General features: G+C 37.4%; 1 protein-coding gene across 5 annotated transcripts in view; it reads left to right on the top strand.

Moving 5' to 3' along the window:
- Positions 1–23,780, top strand: part of doc2b (double C2-like domains, beta) — a 277,442-nt gene that overhangs the window by 154,611 nt on the left and 99,051 nt on the right. The gene's annotated exons all lie outside the window — the stretch shown is intronic.

Consider the following 23,780-nt stretch of genomic DNA (forward strand, 5'->3'; position numbering starts at 1 on the left):
TCTTGGTTACATAACTGATTGTTTTTTCAATCCAGTATGTGACATGCAACCACATATTGTGGTACAGGAGGATTATTGTATTCCACATCATTAAATATACGTGCCACTGCCTGAGGCATGACATATTACCCCTGCAATTAAGAGAAGCCATTACTGAGAACAGAGGCTTGTGCTGTTATTACAGAGTAACTTACTTTAAAGGTTATTTGTTTTCCGGCCTTTGGTTAAATCAGATAGAAAGAGATCTGAAAGATTTGTGTGTTCACCAGATACTGTACTTGTTGGATTATATAACAGGACTTGAGTTTGTGAATTTTTTCTTTTAATCTGGATGGGATTTTCAAGAATTAGGCACGACAAGACACAAAATAAACATAAAATATGTAATTACAGCAAACTTGAATGGTTAAAAGGGTAGCTCACCTAAAAATCGAAATTCTTTTTTTTTTTTTTTTTTTAAATAATTTACTCTTCCTCATGTTATTTTAAACCTGTATGACTTACACTGACAGCCCCAGTCTTCAAAAGTTCTTTCTTGAGTTGCATAGAAGAAAGAAAGTCATGAAGGTTTGGAATGACATGAGGATGAGTAAATGATGACAGAATTTCAATTTCCATCCAAGTACTGAATTTAGTTGTATAAACTGGGCAGAAAGCATTAGAATGCGCTTGAATTTTAGCTTTCTTTGTGCTGGCACAAGTATGTGCTGGTGGATTTGAATTCCAAATCAGTTTGCTGACTTCTTATGATGGAATTTCTGCCTCTAGCCATCTCATTGGCATCCCAGAGTCTGGCTCACGACTGGAGCTTGTGGCACGAGAACCAAGGGGAACAAGTTCTGTTGGCACTGTATGGTGAGGCACATCTTAAGCTATTATTGCCTTATCACAACAGCCATAACGGCAGCAGTGCACCACTCCTATAAAGCCTAATATATACAATTGAAGAAGCCAGTTTTTTCTCCTGAAGGAACTAAAGCACCCTGGGTGAATGAAGCTTGCATTTATACTATGTGTTGCATCATTTTAAAATGAGAAGTTGAGAAAAATAAATAAAAAAACGTCGAGTCCTAACTACACCCACATTAGTTTTAAGCAATCATCAATGGTCTTCGACCAGTCGAGTTCTCCTAGGTCAAGTAATTCAGGGTTGTGCTTGAACAGGAGAAATATCCTCAAACAAACACCTTGACAGAACAAAAATGTCAGTGCATTTCATCAGCATTTTTAGTTGAAATAAAAGAAGCCTGTTCACCCAGTAAGTATAAATTAGCCTTAAGAGACAAGTCTCCCTTGTGCATGAACAAGGTGTTCTTGAGGTCCAGAGAGGACGCCCTCCAGATCAACAAGGACAGCATGTATCTTTCTGTTTTTTTATGCTTCTCCATGCATCCCCCTGAAACATCAGTCCCCTTTGTAATTTGTAATATTTAAAATAAAATCCTCTACAACTCATCAGTTCTCAACACAGTAGCAAAATTGATTATCATAGAAAAGTAAACAAAAATCAAACTTTAAAATTGATGAATATTTCTGTAAACTTAGGCATAACAATATTCAGTTATTGAAATGACATTCAAAAAATATATATATTCTTGCTGTAATTGAGCCTGTATTTAATGTAGTCTGGATCATATTTTCTTTTACCTTGGATAGTGTTATTCATGGTTTTTGTGGATGAGTTGAGATGATGTTGTTTTCACTGTAATTTGCCTGGTTTCTGCCAAGTGACAGAAGAAGCTGAGATTGATTGGACATATGGCCTTTGATATTTACAACAAAAGATATGGAAAGTGTTTTCGCATCCCTTTTGCAGTTGATAAGCCTATTTATTTAGCTTTTATATTTTGCTAACTATGCCAATTTTTACTCAGAACAGACCTGACACACATTTTTGGGTCACAACCCACCAGTTGAGAACCACTGCTGTACTTCCTGGTTCCACTGAACCAGAACCCATGTCTCAGAGATTGTGCGCACAATACACTATCAGGCTAAAGGAAAGAGAGAGGGAAATGTGTTCATGCTTGAATTGATGCAAAAATGTTTGACGAGGGATGGCACTAGTGAATAATTTGGCTGAATGGGGTTGATTTTAGGGCACATAAACTTTCAGAAACAATATGTCAATTTCCTGTGTGATCATGTTGAACCATCAGCAGCTTTTAGTACTTTTTAAAACCCATGAAAGGGGTACTACGTAGGGCTGGGAATTGCCACAGTCCTCCCGATTCGATATTACAATGATATTTCTTAGCCGATTACATATGTATTGCGATTTTGCGATTCTGTAAAGATTACGATTAGATGTTTAAATATAAAAACTTCAAAAAAGATAAACTTTAAGTTCTTTTTCTCAGAAAGAAATATATATTGAAGAACAGAGAAAAAAAAAGGTGAGAACTCACCATTTACGCTTGATCCATGAGACACGATCTCACTGCGCACACTGGCGCCAATGAGCAAATCATGTTCTAAACAAAAAAAGCAAATCAGACACGTGCATCACCTGCATTTCTTTTGTCTTTTCTTTAAAATAAAATCAGGTGTGTTTCTTCAAGCACACGTCTTTGTGTCTGTTGGCATTACTTGTCGACACTGCGCATGAATACACTGGCTGTTCGATTAGAAATACTGCAGTGGCGTGAAACATGTAGTTTACGGCATCCAACAGTTTGATGAGCCTTTTTACAGCTAAACTTTTTAATAAAGCAGTGTCAGACATAATCTGCAGAATGACTTCTGACAAATACTCTCCACAACACCTCTCAAATAAACTTTTGGATTATGCATAATAACAGGAACACTGATCACAGCAGAGGATTTTGACGTCCCACAGTGAACAAACGGTGCTTTGATGGCTGTAGCAGCGGTGCATTAAAGGACTAAACGTAAAGAATTAAAGAGACAAAACTTCTCAGAGAGAAAACCTGTTTGTGTGGAACTCTGCACAAATATAACTTCCCATATTTATCTGTTAATCATTGCAACATTAAGATAAACAAGTTTTTTTTTTTTTATTTATTAAATAAAAAAAATAGATTTTTCATCAGGGAGACTAATTTAAAATTGTTTGGCTCAAGAATTGCAATTTGTAACAGAATCGATTTTTTCCTCAGCCCTAGTTTTACGCATATCATACAGAATCTCATAAAGACTTAGGAGTGGGCTCTTGGACAAGTGAGCAACCAACTAGCAACCACTTAGCAATGCCCTGGCTACCAACCAGGATATCTTAGCAACTACTTAGCAGTGCCCTAGGCAACACCCCACAACACCGTTGCATTGTGTCAGCCAGTTTTGCACAGGAAAAAGCATAAATATAAAAATATTTTTGTATGATTTCAAAATAGCCAACAAGCTATTTGATATGTGCTCCATATCAACCACTAACACACACACATACACCAACAAACACACTCCCTACTGTGAGACACCACATTACCAGATTGGTAAATTTGCATTTTGAATACCAGACACCAAAGTATAGCATTTTCTGATCTGTTTTTTGTCAACTCGGATGTTAATTGATACAGAAAAGTGCAACACCAACCGAGCAGCCCCCCGCTTAGTCCAATCAAATCACATTTGATCATGGATTCATTAACTATGCCCTATAATGCACCACAGAGGTCTGTTTTCCCCTCAGAATATCATTCTTATCATGGAGCAATCCTGATTTTATAAATACGAGATGAAGACCGATACTTTACCCTGACTGAGACCACAGATGTACTTTTCAAATTATGCCACTTATGTCTAAACTCTCTTACCTGCTCTTGACCTGTGGAAACAAAGCTTGGTATTAAAAATGACAAAAATAGAGAATGAGAAGGTATAATTGGGTACAATTAAATTTCATCCCCTTTCTCATGCCATTTTCAGTGACTTTCACAGATTTTCATTGACCTCAAAATTGAGCTCTATTACAGTATAATACATCACCAGGTACCGGATACATATTATTCTACCAAAGCAGTTCCAACACAGACTGTACAGTTAGCCCTCAGCTACACAGTCAGAGGCACACTCCGGTATAAGCAGGGGGAGGATTTCCTGAAAGCAGGCTACAACCTTCTGTCGAATTCTATTAAAGAGCCTATCTGCAAGCTGTTGTGAGATAACAGATAACAAGAGAAATAGACTGTATTTTTTTCCACTCTAGATACCATGTTTACTTGGAACATCTTAGCTCTGATGTCTAGATATAATTATGCATTATACACTATAAACTAGTGTGTTGGAAACGATAGGAGAAATGTTATATTTTCTTTCAATTTACTTTTCTTTGCCTTTTCTTCTCTTCTTTCCACTTTCCATGCCTTTTCCCCATTTCTATTCTTTTTCCTTGCCTTTTCCCCTTTTCCTTTCCTTTTCCTTTCCAGTTAACTTGCTATGTCCCCTTTCCTTTCCATTATCCTTGCCTTTTCCCCTTTTCTTTTCCTTGCCTTTTCTCATTTTCCTTTCCTTTAAATTTTTCTTTTTTTCTATTTTCCTTACCTTTCTATGTTCCTTCCTTTACTTTCCTTACCTTTCAGTTCCTTCCCTTCCACTTACAGTGGCCATCATCATAATGCATCTGTCTTCCCATCAGTCCTGTCTGCCATCTGTGACTGGCATTGATGGACTTCTCTCTTGTTTTTCTGTCTTTGTGTTGTTTATGACACTTCTCTATGTGTACACAAAGAGCTCGCTGACAGATTGACAGATGCAGTAGCTGATGGACGAGTGAAAAATGAAAACATACCATACAGACTTCAGAGATCATTAACAATAAATGCTTTTTTAAACAATAGAAGGGAACACATATGTCAGTAATATAGCCTTGTAAGGCTTTTACATTCAAGGTCTCACCCTTTGTGTGTTGATGTCGATATTAATCAACAGAATGCTTTCAAACATTAGAACTTCAGACGCTCAGCAGCTGCCTTGTTCCTCAAACCACAGAGTCATAGCGTCTCTCTAATGCTCTCATTTATCTTTATTTTCACTTAGCAGATTGGGTGGAAACAAGTTTTGCTTTAATGCTTAGATCGCCTCCAGACCATTTCTCTCCTTCCACACGTTAAGACAGGATTAACTTTTATCTGACCAGCAAAACCCCCCTACCAACACACCTACACACTGCTTACAAGCACGAGGAGCCCGTGGAAGGGCACAATAAAACACAGCTGTGGCAAAGATATCAGAAAGCAGTGTAAAGGTGAATCTCCCAAAACCAAACATACCTGTAATTTTTCACTCTAAAATCTAAAGTAAGAAATTATATTTTGGTTAAAGAATTAGTATTACTGTTATGCAGAAAATAAAATCCACATTACTGCAATGCAAAATAATGATACATTATATACAGTATAAATCCAGTGTTTTTAGTGTACTATTCATTTTTGCTGATTTAAATAAAAAATTACAGTATTTATTATATTAAATTAAATTCAGTACAACACTACTGTATTACACCACTGGATGTGCTTAAATTGTATGTTTATGCTAATAAACAGTTATGTGGAGAAGAATTTTGGACTATAAGATAATAGTATTTCAGTGCTGGCGGAGCTACCCTGTACGAAACCAGAGAAATCAAAGCCAAGTGATCAGTAAAATTACCTGTTTCTTATGATTTCACATGGTCATTGCGGGTTAGGTCAAAAACTCTGATTTACATGGAAGAGATGTCTTTTATTGCTTATCAGTTGTCACCATGTCTGGTTAGGATAGGTTAGGAAACCGAGTAAGGGCGCCTACACACATGAATTCACACTGCATCAGAAAATGCTGCTAATCCACTGATTTCAATGGGGTTGGTGCATTGCTAGGATGTAGCAGGGGAAAAAAGTTTGCGAACGGTCCGTCATACGAACAAAAGTGCCTGTTCAAATTTTCCATCAGTGGCTTTACTTTGTTGATACAGTATGTAAGTTAACTAAAGAAAGATATTTATAATTTGAGGCTGAAATCTGTATTTCTAGATCCATAAAGATATTCTCATTATCATCTATAGCGAGAAGAGAAAGCTTGTTAAATCTATTACAGTTAGTTTACAGTGGAGAGAAAAAGTATGTGAACCCTTTGGAATTACCTGCATTTCTGTGTTAATTATTCACAAAATGTGGTTTGAGTTCAGCTAAGTCCTAATAATTAATATATTAATATGTTTTTATTGAACATGTTGTTTAATTTTTCCCAGTCCATGCTGGGCAAAGTATGTAAACCCTTGCATTAAATAACTGGAAGAACCTCCTTTGGCAGCAATTACTTCCACTAGACATTTCCTGTAGCTCTTTATCAGCCTTATATATATATCACTGAGGAGGGATTTTACACCATTCCTCCCTATATGTTTCAGTTCATTAATATTTCTGGGATTTCTTGCATGAAAAGTACTATTCAAATCATGCCACAACATCTCAATTGAGTTAAGGTCTGGACCCTTGACTTGGCCATTGCAAAACATGAATTCCTCCTTCTTTAACCATTCTGTTGTTGATTTGCTTGTAAGTTTTGGGTCATTGCCTTGTTTAATCACCGACCTCTTTTAAATTTCAGATGACAGACCGCTTCCCTGACATTCTCCTGTAAAATCTCTTGATACAGTTTTGAATTCATTGTTCGCTCAATGATTGCAAACTGTCCAGGCCCTGAAATAGCAAAGCAGCCCCAAAAAATGATGCTGCCTCCACCATGCTCCACATGCTTGGGATGAGATTTTGTTGTTGGTGTGAAGCACCTTTTTCCTCTAAATAAAATGTTGTGTGCTTCTGCCAAAAAGTTTACTTTACATTATCCTAGGAACTTTGTGGAGCATCAAGGATGTCTTTTGCAAACTTGAGATGTTCAGTGTTTGTTTTTTTTTTGTTGTTTTTTTGGCCAGCAGTGATTTCCTCCATTGTGTCCTCCCATGAACACCATTTTTGTTCAGTGTTTTTCTTATAGTGGGCATATGAACAAAGACTTCTACAGTTTGTAGAGTTTTCTGTAGATCTTTTGCTGGTACCCTTGGGTTCTTTTTTACTTCCTCCATCACTGCATTTTGTACTCATGGGATGATCTTTGCAGGTCGTCCATTCCTAGGTGAAGAAGCAATAGTGCTGAATTTCCTCCATTTGTAGACAATTTGTCATACTGTGGATTGGTGAACATCCAGGTCTTTAGAAAAAAAATGTGTAGCCTTTACCAGCTTCTTGCATCTCTGATCCTCTGAAAAGTCCTTTTACGTTTGTTTTGAACGAAGCATGGTTCACATGCGTCTTGAGAAGTTCAGGCTCTGTCAGTACCCAGACTGTACTGTTTTTATATGGCAGGGCACCTCAACAGTCCATACCTACAACCTCAGCTCAATGGCTGAAACACCTGCCTCAGCTTATCTTTTTTAGAAGTCATTAGCCAGAGGTTCACATACTTTTTCAACTCTCAACCTTGAATGATGAATTTGTATATGACAAGAACAAGTACAATGATTTGTTTATCATTACTTTAAGTAGATTGTGTTTATTAATTATTAGGACTTAGCTGAAGCTCAGACCACTTTTTGTGAATAATTAACACAGAAATGCAGATAATTCCAAAACTTGGACAAGACCCCTATATACTGTATGTACAGTGTAATGCAGTGTAGGCTAAACCAGGCTTTGTGCCAGTTGCTATATCTGTGAAGTTTTCACACTCTTTACACAACGTAAAACAAAAATTCCTGCAGCCTGGCTGAGGTTTGTGCCTTTGTTACTATGGCAGCAGATAATTTTTGATGACCATGAGGGCATGAGGTGAGTCTTAAAAATAATTTGTGAAGCTAGTTTGGAGGATGGAAAAATGTTGTTGACAGTAATGTAATTAGTTTTCTTCCTTAGTCGTAAACAAGTTCAAATTCAAGTTCAAATATATTTATAAAGCACTTTAAAAACTACAGTGTAGACCAAAGTGCTGTACATTAATATCAAACAAAATAACACAATATTATTAAAACACCATGAAATAAAACTGTGAAAAAATTAAAACCACAAACATAAAATGACCACTACCGTTCAAAGGCCAAAGAGAACAGATGGGTCTCGAGGTGGGTTTTAAACATCTCACTAGAAGTGGAGCACCTAACAGACAGTGTTAAACTATTCCATAACCTTGGTGCAGCAACAGAAAAAAGCACGGTCTTTACACTTTAAATGCGACCGAGGGACAGTTAGGAGCAGTTGATTGGCTGATCTGAGAGACCTTTGTGTATGACGAAGACAGGGGTTCAGAAATATAAACAGGTGCCATTCCATTTACAGCTTTAAAAACATATAACAACACTTTGTAATGGAATCTGAATTTAACTGGTAACCAGTGGAGAGATGCCAGTACAGGTAATATATGTTCCCTCTTCCTGGTATTGGTCAAAAGTCTTGCAGCAGCATTTTGAACTAGCTGCTGGTGAGACAGGGAAGACTGATTAATACCCAAGTATAAGGCATTGCAATAGTCTAAGCGAGATTAAATAAATGCATGTATTAATTTACCAAGGTCAATAAATGACACAGTATGTTTCAGCTTTGCAATGCTTGATCAATTGTGTCGAAAGCTGTACTAAGATCCAATAAAATCAGGGCAACACAACTTCCAGAATCAACTTTTAACAACATGTAATTTGTTACCCTAAGGAGAGCTTACTCTGTGCTATGACCTGGTCTAAACCCCAATTGAAATTGATCAAAAACATCATTATTAATTAAAAATGTAATAAGTTGGATAAAAATTACCTTTCCCAAAATGTTGACATAAATGGTAGTTTGGAGATGGGCCAAACATGTTTCATATCCAGTGGATCTAAACTGGGCTTTTTAAGAAGGGGCTGGATAACCGAGTGCTTAAAAATAAATGGAACATTACCATCAATCAGACTGTTATTAACAATAGACAGAATACTTGGACCCAATACATCTACCATCTCTTTAAGAAGGCGAGGATGAACCACATCACAGGGAGAAGTAGTAGTCTTCAAGTGTGTGATAATCTCTTTTTGATGTGAAAGGGACACTGGCTCGAACAGATTGAAGATATCAGGACATGCCATAAAAGCAGAGGGGCTATACATTTGTGGTATTATGGATGATCTTATGTCATCAATCCTATCAATCAAAAAGTTGTAAACATTTTCACAAGTGTCTGTGGATGGGTCAGGAAAAACAGTAGCAACTAGGTTAAGTATAGTATTTATGATGTTGAATAAAACTCTAGGTCTGTTTGAGTTTTGAGAGATAATATCAGATAAATAATTTGCTCTTAACATTTTAACTGCTTTCTGATACTTGGATAAGCATTCCCTCAAGATCTCATAAGATATCTGCAACTTGTCTTTCTGCCATTTGCGTTCAGCCTTCCTACACTCCTGTCTGAGAGCATGAGTATTATTATTAAACCAGAGCTGTGTCCTAACTTTGTCTCTTAGACTTATATGGAGCAACAGTATCCAGAATGTTGGAGCAGACCGAATTAAACTGAGTAACCAACTCTGAACCCACAGAAGGAGGGGGAGATTCAATAGCACCAATTGAAGTGGAGGCTACAAAAGCCCTGGAGAACACCCCGGCTGTAAATGGTGTAATAACATGGGTACAAAAAACAGGGGACTGATGATTTAAGGGTTTGCAAGAAAATGTAACATTAAAAACAACAGGCTTATGGTCTGAAAAATAATTATTTACAGTATGTATTGTACATTGGAGACAGGAAGACCCATACATAAAACCAAATCAAGTGGATGCCCATGCTCATGTGTGGATCCAGTGACACATAAAGAGAGATTAAATTAATCAGTAAGATTATAAAACTCTCTGACCTAGGGCTTAGAAGGACAACAAACATGAATATTAAAATCACCAAGGATTAAAATATTGTCAGAAGAAGGCACAATATCAGATAAAAAAAATCTGAAAACTCCTGGATGAAATCTTTATTGTATTTAGGGGGTCTATATACCATGTAGAGATGTACCAGGTATATCTGCCACCTGTATTTTTATTTCAAATAAACAAATTATACCAAAGGTCCGAAATATCCCAATCCCACAATCCACAATGTGAAGTTTTAATGAACTCATATGAATACAAGTAATACAGTATATCTAGTATAAAAGTTATTAATAACAGTAATTCAACAGTAATTAAATAATGCACAAATTCGTACTAAACATAGTCTAAATGTATTAAAATACACTGAACTAAGAATATTTTAAGAGGAAAATGCCAATACATTAATTTTTGAAAAAAATGTAAAGACTAGGCTACATGCACATATTATTTGGAGTCATCCACATGCATTTTGCTGTATTAACGTTAACGATTAATCGATTAATTGATCATTAATTTCCAAGACGATCGATTATGAAAATGTCTGAAAATTGACATCCTTAGCGAGGCGATAATCAGACATTGTGCTGCAAGGAGATCATCTGTGTTCCGTGCCTGCTATCGGGTCCTTGAATAACGTAAAACGTGCGAGGAAGGGCAGCCGGTGGAGGTTCTGGTGCCCTACGCAGATTGCGTAATATACGTATAGGGAGCGGCGGTACTGTGTCCGTTCTTTAGTGCTATAAGAGAACTTGAATTGATTAGTGCTAAAAAATAAAGTTAGCGCGAGAACATGCATGCCACTGTGAACAAGCTTCTCTCTTGCACTTATGAATGCGCAACAATGTGAAGGGCATAGAACATGAAGCACTGTACTGTTTGTATAATTTTTTTATCATTGCATTCTTAGGGAAATATTATACACTGTCTACTAGTGTATTCTTCTGACAGTCCCCAGCAGGGTCATTACTGCTTCATGATCCCACTAGAGCTTCGCTTACTAATCCTCTGGAGCTTTAGCAGTACACTAATGGTCTACAGTGAACTCTAGCACACCACACACATTTACAGTCCCTCCCCACAACACCACATAGACACTTAACTCTCAATCCGTCCACTCTGAGAGCACTGAATGGAAATCCTCTCTCTTATGTGTGTGATCCAATGATTAAGGGTCTGACAGGCTGATAGAACATCGTTCAACATGATGTGGTGTTGGATGAACACAAGGGCTCTTCATTAAGTCCGTCCTGAGATTACTGTTATCAGGGCGAAAGTTAGATATGGTGATATGGTGGAATCCTCATTCACCCCCTTTGAGTGAGCACAAAGAACAGGCTCTACAATAAGTAGTCTAGATATTAGGGTTAAAGGGATAGTTCACCCAAAAATAAAAAATACTCTCATGCCATCCCAGATGTGTATGACTTTCTTCTGCTGAACACAAATTAAGATTTTTAGAAGAATATTTCACCTCTGTTGGTCCGTAAAATGCATACATTCTCCATCACATCTGACACAATAGTTCTAATTCATGTTTCACCACTGTTTTAACTAACTGTAATAGTCACATACTTCAACTGTGCATCTTGAATTATTAGGATTTTTTATTAATAGATCAATTAATGAAATCTGAACAACATAACGGCGAACGCTCCAAGGTAGTCTTATGCAGCCGCGCAAAGGTGACGCTCTGAAATGACGCTTGAATGAGCGGGACAGAGACACGCTGCTTCTGTCAAACACAGAGGCGGTGGTGTGCACGCGTCTAACTATGCTTATGCTGCTCTTATCACCAACGTGACTGGCCGAACAAATGTTCCATTTTCATTATAGGCTGTTTCTACAGATGATAGACCAAATCATAAGCTATTTCCTTGTCCATTTTCACCTCACCTGACCAATCACACTCTCTTCAGAAGTTCGCCACTCACCAATCACTGTTTCACTTTTGAGCATGCACTAAAAAACAGAACCACAGATGTTTTGCGCCGCACTGATCTGTAAGTTTACACATAGTCGGAACTCACATGAAGATAATTATATGCTGTTTTGTGCTTGATGCACATGAGATTAATTCCATCTCGTGCTTTGATAATATATGTAATTTAAAGAACAGCTGTGCTCTGAGTTCGGATTTGAAACAAATCTAGGGCTGCAATTAACGATTATTTGGGTAATCGATTAATCTTCGATTATTTCTTTGATTAATCGGATAAAAACCCAATTTATTTCCTGTATTTTATTAAAATATGATTTTTTTAATTAACAGAAATTATACAGTACTGAATTCATGATTCTGTACTCTCACAAAACATTAACAAAGCCTGAATCATGAAAAGTTAAGTTTGAATTTATTATTATTATTACTTTTAGGACATATGCAGATCAGTTTCTTTCCTCTACTTGTAAAACTTTACAAGAAGTACTGTTCATTAAAGAGTAAAATGATCCATTGGGATGGAGTGGGACTAAAAATCAGCCCAGCAGAGGGCAATGGTGACATCAGAATAGAAATGTTTATAATTCAGTTGAAAAATACATAATTATGTTATATACATATGCTTGTACTGATTACATACATTTTAATTATTTTAAATATTGTTTTAAAATAGTATTGTCACTGATAAAATGTTTCTAAACTATTCTTTTCAAAAATTTGTGTATGCTTATCCAGAAAGATAATGTTTACCATGGTATAAATTTAGACATTACAGGTGCATCTCAATAAATTAGAATGTCGTGGAAAAGTTCATTTATTTCAGTAATTCAACTCAAATTGTGAAACTTGTGTATTAAATAAATTCAATGCACACAGACTGAAGTAGTTTAAGTCTTTGGTTCTTTTAATTGTGATGATTTTGGCTCACATTTAACAAAAACCCACCAATTCACTATCTCAAAAAATTAGAATACATCATAAGACCAATAAAAAAAACATTTTTAGTGAATTGTTGGCCTTCTGGAAAGTATGTTCATTTACTGTATATGTACTCAATACTTGGTAGGGGCTCTTTTTGCTTTAATTACTGCCTCAATTCGGCGTGGCATGGAGGTGATCAGTTTGTGGCACTGCTGAGGTGGTATGGAAGCCCAGGTTTCTTTGAAAGTGGCCTTCAGCTCATCTGCATTTTTTGGTCTCTTGTTTCTCATTTTCCTCTTGACAATACCCCATAGATTCTGTATGGGGTTCAGGTCTGGTGAGTTTGCTGGCCAGTCAAGCACACCAACACCATGGTCATTTAACCAACTTTTGGTGCTTTTGGCAGTGTGGGCAGGTGCCAAATCCTGCTGGAAAATGAAATCGGCATCTTTAAAAAGCTGGTCAGCAGAAGGAAGCATGAAGTGCTCCAAAATTTCTTGGTAAACGGGTGCAGTGACTTTGGTTTTCAAAAAACACAAAGGACCAACACCAGCAGATGACATTGCACCCCAAATCATCACAGACTGTGGAAACTTAACACTGGACTTCAAGCAACTTGGGCTATGAGCTTCTCCACCCTTCCTCCAGACTCTAGGACCTTGGTTTCCAAATGAAATACAAAACTTGCTCTCATCTGAAAAGAGGACTTTGGACCAGTGGGCAACAGTCCAGTTCTTCTTCTCCTTAGCCCAGGCAAGACGCCTCTGACGTTGTCTGTGGTTCAGGAGTGGCTTAACAAGAGGAATACAACAACTGTAGCCAAATTCCTTGACATGTCTGTGTGTGGTGGCTCTTGATGCCTTGACCCCAGCCTCAGTCCATTCCTTGTGAAGTTCACCCAAATTCTTGAATCGATTTTGCTTAACAATCCTCATAAGGCTGCGGTTCTCTCGGTTGGTTGTGCATCTTTTTCTTCCACACTTTTTCCTTCCACTCAACTCTCTGTTAACATGCTTGGATACAGCACTCTGTGAACAGCCAGCTTCTTTGGCAATGAATGTTTGTAGCTTACCCTCCTTGTGAAGGGTGTCAATGATTGTCTTCTGGACAACTGTCAGATCAATAGTCTTCCCCATGATTGTGTAGCCTAGTGAACCAAACTGAGAGACCATTTTGAAGGCTCAGGAAACCTTTGCAGGTGTTTTGAGTTGATTAGCTGATTGGCATGTCACCATATTCTAATTTTTTGAGATAGTGAATTGGTGGGTTTTTGTTAAATGTGAGCCAAAATCATCACAATTAAAAGAACCAAAGACTTAAACTGCTTCAGTCTGTGTGCATTGAATTTATTTAATACACAAGTTTCACAATTTGAGTTGAATTACTGAAATAAATGAACTTTTCCACGACATTCTAATTTATTGAGATGCACCTGTACATTTGGCATTATCAGGAGGACTATCAAATATCAGGACCTTTAGCATTATTATACATTATATTCAGTTATATACAATACAATCATCTGTAAACTTAGTGCAGATTCACTTTTGCGCTGAAAAGTCTCATCATTGCTTATTGTATTATATGCACTTACATGATGAAGAGAAATCATCAAAAACATTTTAAAACCAGCACACTTGGACCTCTGAGATATCAGTGTGACATCCATGAGCTGCACAATTGATTACATTGAAAATGAAGTCGAGTTATAATGTTGCACGATTTCTAACCAATCAGTTTGATTGACAGGATGCGCGCGCTCATTTGCTCAGTGAAGTTTAACGGAGACGCATGTGGTAAAAACAGTTTTGCAAAATACACGCCTGGTTTTGAATTCATAACGTGTACATTATAAAACCTAGAAAATAGCAGTAAAATGTAAGTCATGCACTGAAGAGAAACAACTCTTAAGCGCATTAAATAGCACAATCACTCTTTCAATGCACCTGATGCAGCAACCACTCCACCTTAAACTGTATGCTTATTATGATCTTCTTTGAAGTGTTTATAAAGTGCTCTCATGTGCTGGACAACTTGGGTCGTGTTTTTTCTGCTTCAACTTGTTTTCGTTGTTTTTCAAATTAGTTTCATCATACAACACGTTTTCAATGGGCTGTAAAGTGATGTCACTGAGGGAGCTTCTCCGTGCTCACCGCATATATCCTACTAATCGATAATGAAAATGACTTGTCAATTATTTCCATTATCGATAATTATCGATTAGTGGTTGCAGCCCTAAATAAATCTAAAGTAACCACATGGCACCGGTGTTCAGTGGCGCGAGGAGTAGATGAGAGCTATGATATAAATAATCGTGATTATCATTTTCACCATTATCGTGCAGCCCTGGTATTCAGGTTCATTCATTGATGTTAAATAATATATATATATATATATATATATATATATATATATATATATATATATACAGTGCATCCGGAAAGTATTCACAGCGCTTCACTTTTTCCACATTTTGTTATGTTACAGCCTTATTCCAAAATGGATTAAATTCATTATTTTCCTCAAAATTCTACAAACAATACCCCATAATGACAACGTGAAAGAAGTTTGTTTGAAATCTTTGCAAATTTATTACAAATAAAAAATGAAAAAAATCACATGTACATAAGTATTCACAGCCTTTGCTCAGTACTTTGTTGAAGCACCTTTGGCACCAATTACAGCCTCAAGTCTTTTTGAGTATGATGCTACAAGCTTGGCACACCTATTTTTGGGCAGTTTCTCCCATTCTTCTTGACCTCTCAAGCTCCATCAGGTTGGATGGGGAGCGTCGGTGCACAGCCATTTTCAGATCTCTCCAGAGATGTTCAATCGGGTTCAAGTCTGGGCTCTGGCTGGGCCACCCAAGGACATTCACAGAGTTGTCCCGGAGCCACTCCTTTGTTATCTTGGCTGTGTGCTTAGGGTCGTTGTCCTGTTGGAAGATGAACCTTCGCCCCAGTCTGAGGTCCAGAGCGCTCTGGAGCAGGTTTTCATCAAGGATGTCTCTGTACATTGCTGCATTCATCTTTCCCTCGATCCTGACTAGTCTCCCAGTTCCTGCCGCTGAAAAACATCCCCACAGCATGATGCTGCCACCACCATGCTTCACTGTAGGGATGGTATTGGCCAGGTGATGAGCGGTGCCTGGTTTCCTCCAGACATGATGCTTGCCATTCAGGCCAGAGAGTTCAATCTTTGTTTCTCATGGTCTGAGAGTCCTTCAGGTGCCTTTTGGCAAACTCCAGGCAGGCTGTCATGTGCCTTTTACTGAGGAGAGACTTCCGTCTGGCCACTCTACCATACAGGCCTAATTGGTGGAGTGCTGCAGAGAAGGTTGTTCTTCTGGAAGGTTCTCCTCTCTCCACAAAGAAATGCTGGAGCTCTGTTAGAGTGACCATCGGGTTCTTGGTCACCTCTCTGACTAAGGCCCTTCTCCCCCGAACGCTCAGTTTGGCCAGGCGGCCAGCTCTAGGAAGAGTCCTGGTGGTTCCAGACTTCTTCCATTTATGGATGATGGAGGCCACTGTGCTCATTGGGACCGTCAATGCTGCAGAAATTTTTCTGTACCCTTCCCCAGATCTGTGCCTCGATACAATCCTGTCTCGGAGGTCTACAGACAATTCCTTGGACTTCATGGCTTGGTTTGTGCTCTGAAATGCACTGTTAACTATGGGACCTTATATAGACAGGTGTGTGCCTTTCCAAATCATGTCCAATCAACTGAATTTACCACAGGTGGACTCCAGTCAAGTTGTAGAAACATCTCAAGGATGATCAGTGGAAACAGGATGCACCTGAGCTCAATTTTGAGTGTCATGGCAAAGGCTGTGAATACTTATGTACATGTGATTTTTTCCATCTTTTATTTGTAATAAATTTGCAAAGATTTCAAACAAACTTCTTTCACATTGTCATTATGGGGTATTGTTTGTAGAATTTTGAAGAAAATAATGAATTTAATCCATTTTGGAATAAGGCTGTAACATAACAAAATGTGGAAAAAGTGAAGCGCTGTGAATACTTTCCGGATGCACTGTATATATATATATGTTTGTTTAAACAAGCCAGTTAATTTACATGTTACCACATGAAGCACATTTTCTTAGGTTACCTCATTATCCATTTTTTGAAGTGAACCTATGCTGGTGACCAGCTACAGTATTTTGGTCTATCCAGCAGGAGACCATTCTGCAAGCATTTCCTTTAGTCTAAACCAGTCATTAAAGTCTACAATTCAGTGATACTCTTAAGAAATGCCAACCCTTCTTCACAGGTAGACCCTGCTGTGATTCTTCACTTTCGATTCACACCTGAGGCCAGAAGTTACATTTCCCTCCTGGATTGGCTCATTTCTAGATTCTGATGTCCAGTGCTTATGGTGTTTCACAGACCATTGAGTTTGTCAGGCACTCTCCATCTTCCACACAGAGATAAATCAACAAGGTTTGGAGGTCAAATGAAGATAAAAGGTTTATTCTTTTTGAGGTTATGGCCATTTGCACTTGGCTCTGTCAGTTGAAGCCAGAGTCAAAGAATAAAATTAAAGACAGAGACATTGTGTGAGACCTCTCCTTAATATTTAAAGCCCATCTAATGGCAATGCACACCCTTTATATAATACTCTCTGTGCCCAGACCTCTGTAGGATTACATATGTTATCAACCAGTTCCTCTCCAGACAAGATGAGCTGTTTTGAATGCTTTTTCTTCAGTTTCCCACAAAGCAAGACTCTCTTAATATTGCATGCTTGCTTAGACAGCCCAGTGTAGGATTCTGTATGTCACTTCTGGCATGTTATGCCTCAAATACATGATGAAAGAAGCCACTGGCCGAACGAACAGATCTTACTGCAAGGACTTGCATTTGTAATTTGCCTAACATCACCACTTAATCACAAGACATTTGAAAATGGTGCACCAACCATAAAATATTTTAAGTAATTTTAACTGAGAGCCATAGCTGGAGTACGCTTGACCTCATTTTAGGGGTTTAAGGATGGTGTTTGTGTTCTTGTTATACTGTTCAATCGATAAAGTGTTTCACAAATGTTTCATCAGTCACGTTACACCATAAAAAGTGGAAACCAAAGTTTACCTTAAGGAGCTATTTCCACTTGATCTAACCCTAAAAATGTATATTTGTTGCTGTAACCTATTGTGTTCAGATTGATTTAGTGATGTTAAATTATATTTTTGACTTGAATTACACCAGTTAATTCTGATGTTACCACATGAAGCACATATTTTTTAGGTTGCCATTTTTTTTCCCCCATTGTACTGAAGGTGTCAAATCTTTGAGCCAAATCTATAGTGACAATTATCAACAGGGTAGCATAGCCTTGAGCCAAATATTCCTGCCAAGTGCTTGTTGATACCAAACACTAGATAACAATCTAATGCTTGTTTTGTATCCAAACGAAACTTCTCCATTGAGTGATAAATTCAAGCATTGAGCCAAATCACAACCAAATAACTGTGCAAAATAGTGCTACAAATTAGTATGAAAAATCATTTCTGGCTTCAATTTCCATGCTATTCAATGAGAGTCAGGTGAAGTGTATCATTTCTGGGCCTCTAGCAACACCAAACAGAATTGCAAAAACATTCCCACCCTCCACTAGGTGGAAAAAGGTAGTCCCCACCCAAACTTATGCCCTTGGTTGAGCCAATGTTGCTGACTCGGGCTGGTCAGGATGCTCAGACAAACAGAGCAATGTTTTGACAGTGCCACAACGCCACAGCGTTTACACTTTTCGGGGAAATCAACCTACAGATGGCTTGATTACAGTTGCATATTAAGCTGGGATAGGAAAAAAATAGTATATTATCCTTTCGTACTTATTTTTGTTGTTATTGTTGCTATTATTCTTGTTTTGTTTTATTTTATATTTTTATCTTTTTATTATTGTACAGCACTTTGGCTCAACATCAGTTGTTTTTAAATGTGCTTTATAAGTAAACTTTAACTAACTAACTGACTTTAAGTACTGTATATCAGTGAATCTCTTTATATTATGAGAATCCAGTTACCAGAGATGGCAAAGTCTGCCCAATAAATACTCTTATATAGACATGAAGTGGTATTCAGTAAAGATTCATTCATAGTGTTTACTCTGACTCTGCCATCTGTGTTGTGATGAGAGGCAAGGCCACCCGTGGCCTTTTTTTATTTGAAAATCAAGACATCTGCATACTATCCTGTAACATGATATTATAGTACAGCTAGATGTGACAAGCCTGCAAATATTCACTGAATAGCTATAAATTATAAGGCATTATTTATACAACTTGTTGATTCATATCAATTCTGCAAAAGCAGTAGCAGGTTTGAAATACGATAAATATCATCATGCACTGGGGCATATTGACCTGCCACTTATCCTGGTTCTTGTTGCCTCAAATGGAGGAAGAACAATGCAACCTAAGAAGAAAAAGTCTCTTTTAACAGAATGATTTTTATATGAGGAAAGTGAATCTTCCACTGTATGCAGTGCTAGCATTGAAGTCTATCTCTCTTGCGCTGGCCTTACCCTAAAATGTGCCCAGAACCATTAGAATGCTGAATATGAAATATGTTACCAAAAAGTAAATTTTTTATCAGATTTATCAACAAAAATTTACCTAGCAGCAAGATCTACCTACAGTTAAAGCAGGAAAAAAGTATGTAAACCCTTTTATATTTACAGATGAAGTCAGAATTTTACATAAACCTTAGCCAAATACATTTAAACTTCACAATTCCTGACATTTAATCGTAGAAAACATTCCCTGTCTTAGGTCAGTTAGGAACTTTATTTTAAGAATGTGAAATATCAGAATAATAGTAGAGAGAATGATTTATTTCAGCTTTTATTTCTTACATCACATTCCCAGTGGGTCAGAAGTTTACATACACTTTGTTAGTATTTGGTAGCATTGTCTTTAAATTGATTAACTTGTGTCAAACGTTTTGGGTAGCCTTCCACAAGCTTCTCACAATAAATTGCTGGAATTTCTTGAGATGTTGCTTCAATATATCCACATAATTTTCCTTCCTCATGATGCCGTCTATTTTGTGAAGTGCACCAGTCCCTCCTGCAGCAATGCACCCCCACAACATGATGCTGCCACCCCCATGCTTCACGGCTGGGATGGTGTTCTTCGGCTTGCAAGCCTCACCCTTTTTCCTCCAAACATAACGATGGTTTCGTTAGACCAGAGGGCATGTCTCCAAAAAGTAAGATCTTTGTCCCCATGTGCACTTGCAAACTGTAGTCTGGCTCTTTTTATGGCAGTTTTGGAGCAGTGGATTCTTCTTTGCTGAGCAGCCTTTCAGGTTATGTCAATATAGTTGTTTTACTGTGGATATAGATACCTTGTTTCCTCCAGCATCTTCACAAGGTCCTTTGCTGTTGTTCTGGGATTGATTTTCACTTTTCACACCAAACTACGTTCATCTCTAGGAGACCGAATGTGTCTCTTTCCTGAGCGGTATGATGGCTGCGTGGTCCCATGGTGTTTATACTTGCGTACTATTGTTTGTACAGATGAATGTCGTACCTTCAGGCGTTTGGAAATTGCTCCCAAGGATGAACCAGACTTGTGGAGGTCCACAATTTTTTTTTCTGAGGTCTTGGCTGATTTCTTTTGAGTTTCCCATGATGTCAAACAAAGAGGCACTGAGTTTGAAGTTAGGCCTTAAAATACATCCACAGGTACACCTCCAATTCAGTACACCTCCTATCAGAAGCTAATTGTCTAAAGACTTGACATCATTTTCTGGAATTTTCCAAGCTGCTTAAAGGCACAGTTAACTTAGTGTATGTAAACTTCTGACCAACTGGAATTGTGACATAATCAATTAAAAGTAAAACAATCTCTCTGTAAACAATTGTTGGAAAAATTACTCATGTTATGCACAAATTAGATGTCCTAAATGACTTGCCAAAACTATAGTTTGTTAATATTAAATCTGTGGAGTGGTTAAAAAAGAGTTTAAATGACTTCAACCTAAGTGCATGTAAACTTCTGACTTCAACGGTACCTGGATTTCTGCATGAAATGGTCACACACACTTTGATAAAAGTAACAATAGACCAACACAGTCTGCTTAAATAACACACAAACAATCATATGTTTTGCTGCCTTTATCAAATACCCTGTGTAAACATTCACACACAGAGCAGGGGGGAAAAACTATGTGAACCCTTGGATTTAAAAACTGGTTGACCCTTTTTTGGCAGCATTATTATTTTTTTATTTTATTTTTTACATTTTCTTTAAATTTGGATCAGACCTGCATAACATCAGGAATTTTGTACCATTCCTCTTTACAAAACTGTAAATAAAACTGTAAAAACAGCAAATATAAGTATTTTAAAATAGTATTGTTTAAAATGTCTCTTTTTATATATATATACATTTTTGGCATAATATAAAAAGTTTTAAAAAATATTTAATATAATATTAATGTAATTTTTAATAATTTTAATAATTATAATTATTATTATATGAATTATTATAATAATTATAATTTATATTATTTATTACATTATAATTATTTTGTTATATATAATTATATTATATTATTATTATTATTATAATTTTATTATTTAATCATTTTAATTGTAGATTAACAGTATATTTAAGATTTATATTTTAAAACAAAATATATATATATTTATTTATTTATTAAACCATAAATGTATATATTAAACCATAAATGTATATAAACTGCATTATTTATTGTTTTGATAAAACAATACAATTAGGTTGTATTAACAATTAGGTTGTATTTGTTAGAATTATTATAAACATTGGGTATCATGAATTAACAATGAACAACATTTATTAATCTTGGTTAATGTTTATGGAAATAAAATTGTTCATTGTTAGTTCATGTTAGTTCATAATGAATGAACCAATGTAAACGCATACAACCTGTCATTTTTAAAATCTACTAGTATAAAATTAAATTAACCAAGATTTATAAGTGCTGTCAAAGTACCACATTCCCCATTAGTGAAACAATCAAACCCCGAACTTCCCCCTGAAGAAAACAAACAGAAAAAAGAAAAACATGCGCATTAATCCCGCGCACAAAAGCGCCAACCAGCGACAATCCCTCTAAACTCAAAAGGTCCATGAATGCCCACGAGCCCCCACAACAACTTTGCCATCAGGTTGCTCAATTTTGCCTCACAAATTTGTGAGGCAAAATTACATAACAGAAAATACCTTGTAAAATAAACCCCAGCCAATAGAAAGAATAAACACAAAGAACATGTAGATTCATTCACAGAACTGTCTCAAAGGTGTGATCTTCCACAAAACAAATTCCAGCTGATATAAAACCGTTCAGATTGCTCGGACAGACAAAGGAATGTTCAGTGAGCCGGCTGTTATGAGTTCAGCGGATGACGTAATCATTCCAATGTCCCGTAAAAATACTCAACAAAACAAACTCTAGCCAGCAGGAGGAATAAGCATGAAGAACGAACAGATTAATCCACAGCTGTTCCAAAGGAGTGTTATTCAATAGAACAAGCTCCAGCCTCTAGGCGGAACCAGTACAAAAAGAAACAAAACCGGCATCCCAGTTCCCCGGATGATCGAGTCAATTCAATCGGAGGCCGCATAAACGTATATACCATGACTTACACAATTCGTCAACTTTATAAAAGACATCCTTTGTGTGAGCATGTATATATTTTGCGGTCATCCGTAGTGTCCACTCTCAAACTGGCCGGGAACTCAATGCAAAAGTAATCTTTCGTCAGTGCAAAAGTTTCTTTAAGGAAAAGTGTTATTCACAAAACAAACTCCAGCCGCTCGGTGGAGCCAACGCAAAAAGAAAAAAGAAACCAAAATGACGCCTCAAAAGTCAGAGTAAGTATAGCGTGTCCATCCACTCACATGAGAAACACTCAATGGTTTACTCACCCATTGATTCAATAAAAGACATTGCCTGATTGGGACATGTAAATACTTTGCGACCGTCCTTCATTTCTATTCTCAGTTTGGCCGGAATCATCAGAGCAAAAGTGATCTTTCGCTGATGTAAAAGTTTCTTACATTCCTTGAACCGATCGCGTTTCTCTCTTGTCGAACTCGCAAAGTCCGGGAACAAGAAAATATTATGATTCCTCCAAGAAAGCTTCCCTTTGCTCCTCGCCTGGCGCAACACAAGATCTTTATCGGATGATCTCAGAAATTTGGCCAGGATTGATCGGGGCCTTTCTCCCTCTGCAGATCTGTGAGCTGGGAATCTGTGAGCTCGCTCGATTTCCAGCTTGTGGCCTGTTATGTCGAGCAGACTCGGGAAGAGCTCGTTTAGGAATTTCACTATATCTCTGCCCTCCTCATGCTCAGGAATTCCAACAATTCGAACATTATTCCTGTGGCTTCTATTCTCAAGATCTTCAAGCTTTTCAAGGAGATGTTCCAAATCAACTTTGGTCGTGGGCGGATTAGCGGTTAATTCCCTCTCCGAAGACTCCAGACAATCGATTCGTCTCTCAACATCAGTCACTCTTGTAACTAGTTCAGAGAATTTTATTTCCATCGCCGTAATCGATCAACGTATTACAGCGAGATCCTCCAAGTCAGCAAGAATCTTCGTCAACATCAACGACATGTTGGACAACTGACGCTGGATCACCTCTCCCGCCGCGCCATCCAAATCGAGTCCCCGGTCTGTAGGCCTGTCGGGGCTTTCATCCTGAATACATAAGTGTCTTTTAATGTCTCCAGAGCCCGAGGATTTTGACTTCTTTGCCATGTTTTGCCTCAAAGAGCAAATGTGTAACTGGATGTATCAAATTTCACCAGATTATAACATGAAAATAATAAAACATTTAGCAAAGTGCACAGAGCTCGTCGCTCACACGTCTGCTTCTTGCATGGGGTCACATGACCTCCCAAATACAACCTTACTTTAAAGTGTTAACCTTTTTATCTTATTTCAGTTAATCTGGTCAAATCGGGCAGCGTTTGTTGCTAAATCTGAGAATCTGTTTTTGTAACACACAAAAAAGTCCTATCCATTGTTGCTGTAAAGGATCACAAGATCCATTCACCTTTTTATACAACTGACTCAAATTCACATATTCT

Source organism: Myxocyprinus asiaticus, chromosome 4 (assembly GCF_019703515.2).
Source record: "Myxocyprinus asiaticus isolate MX2 ecotype Aquarium Trade chromosome 4, UBuf_Myxa_2, whole genome shotgun sequence".
NCBI lineage: Eukaryota > Metazoa > Chordata > Actinopteri > Cypriniformes > Catostomidae > Myxocyprinus > Myxocyprinus asiaticus.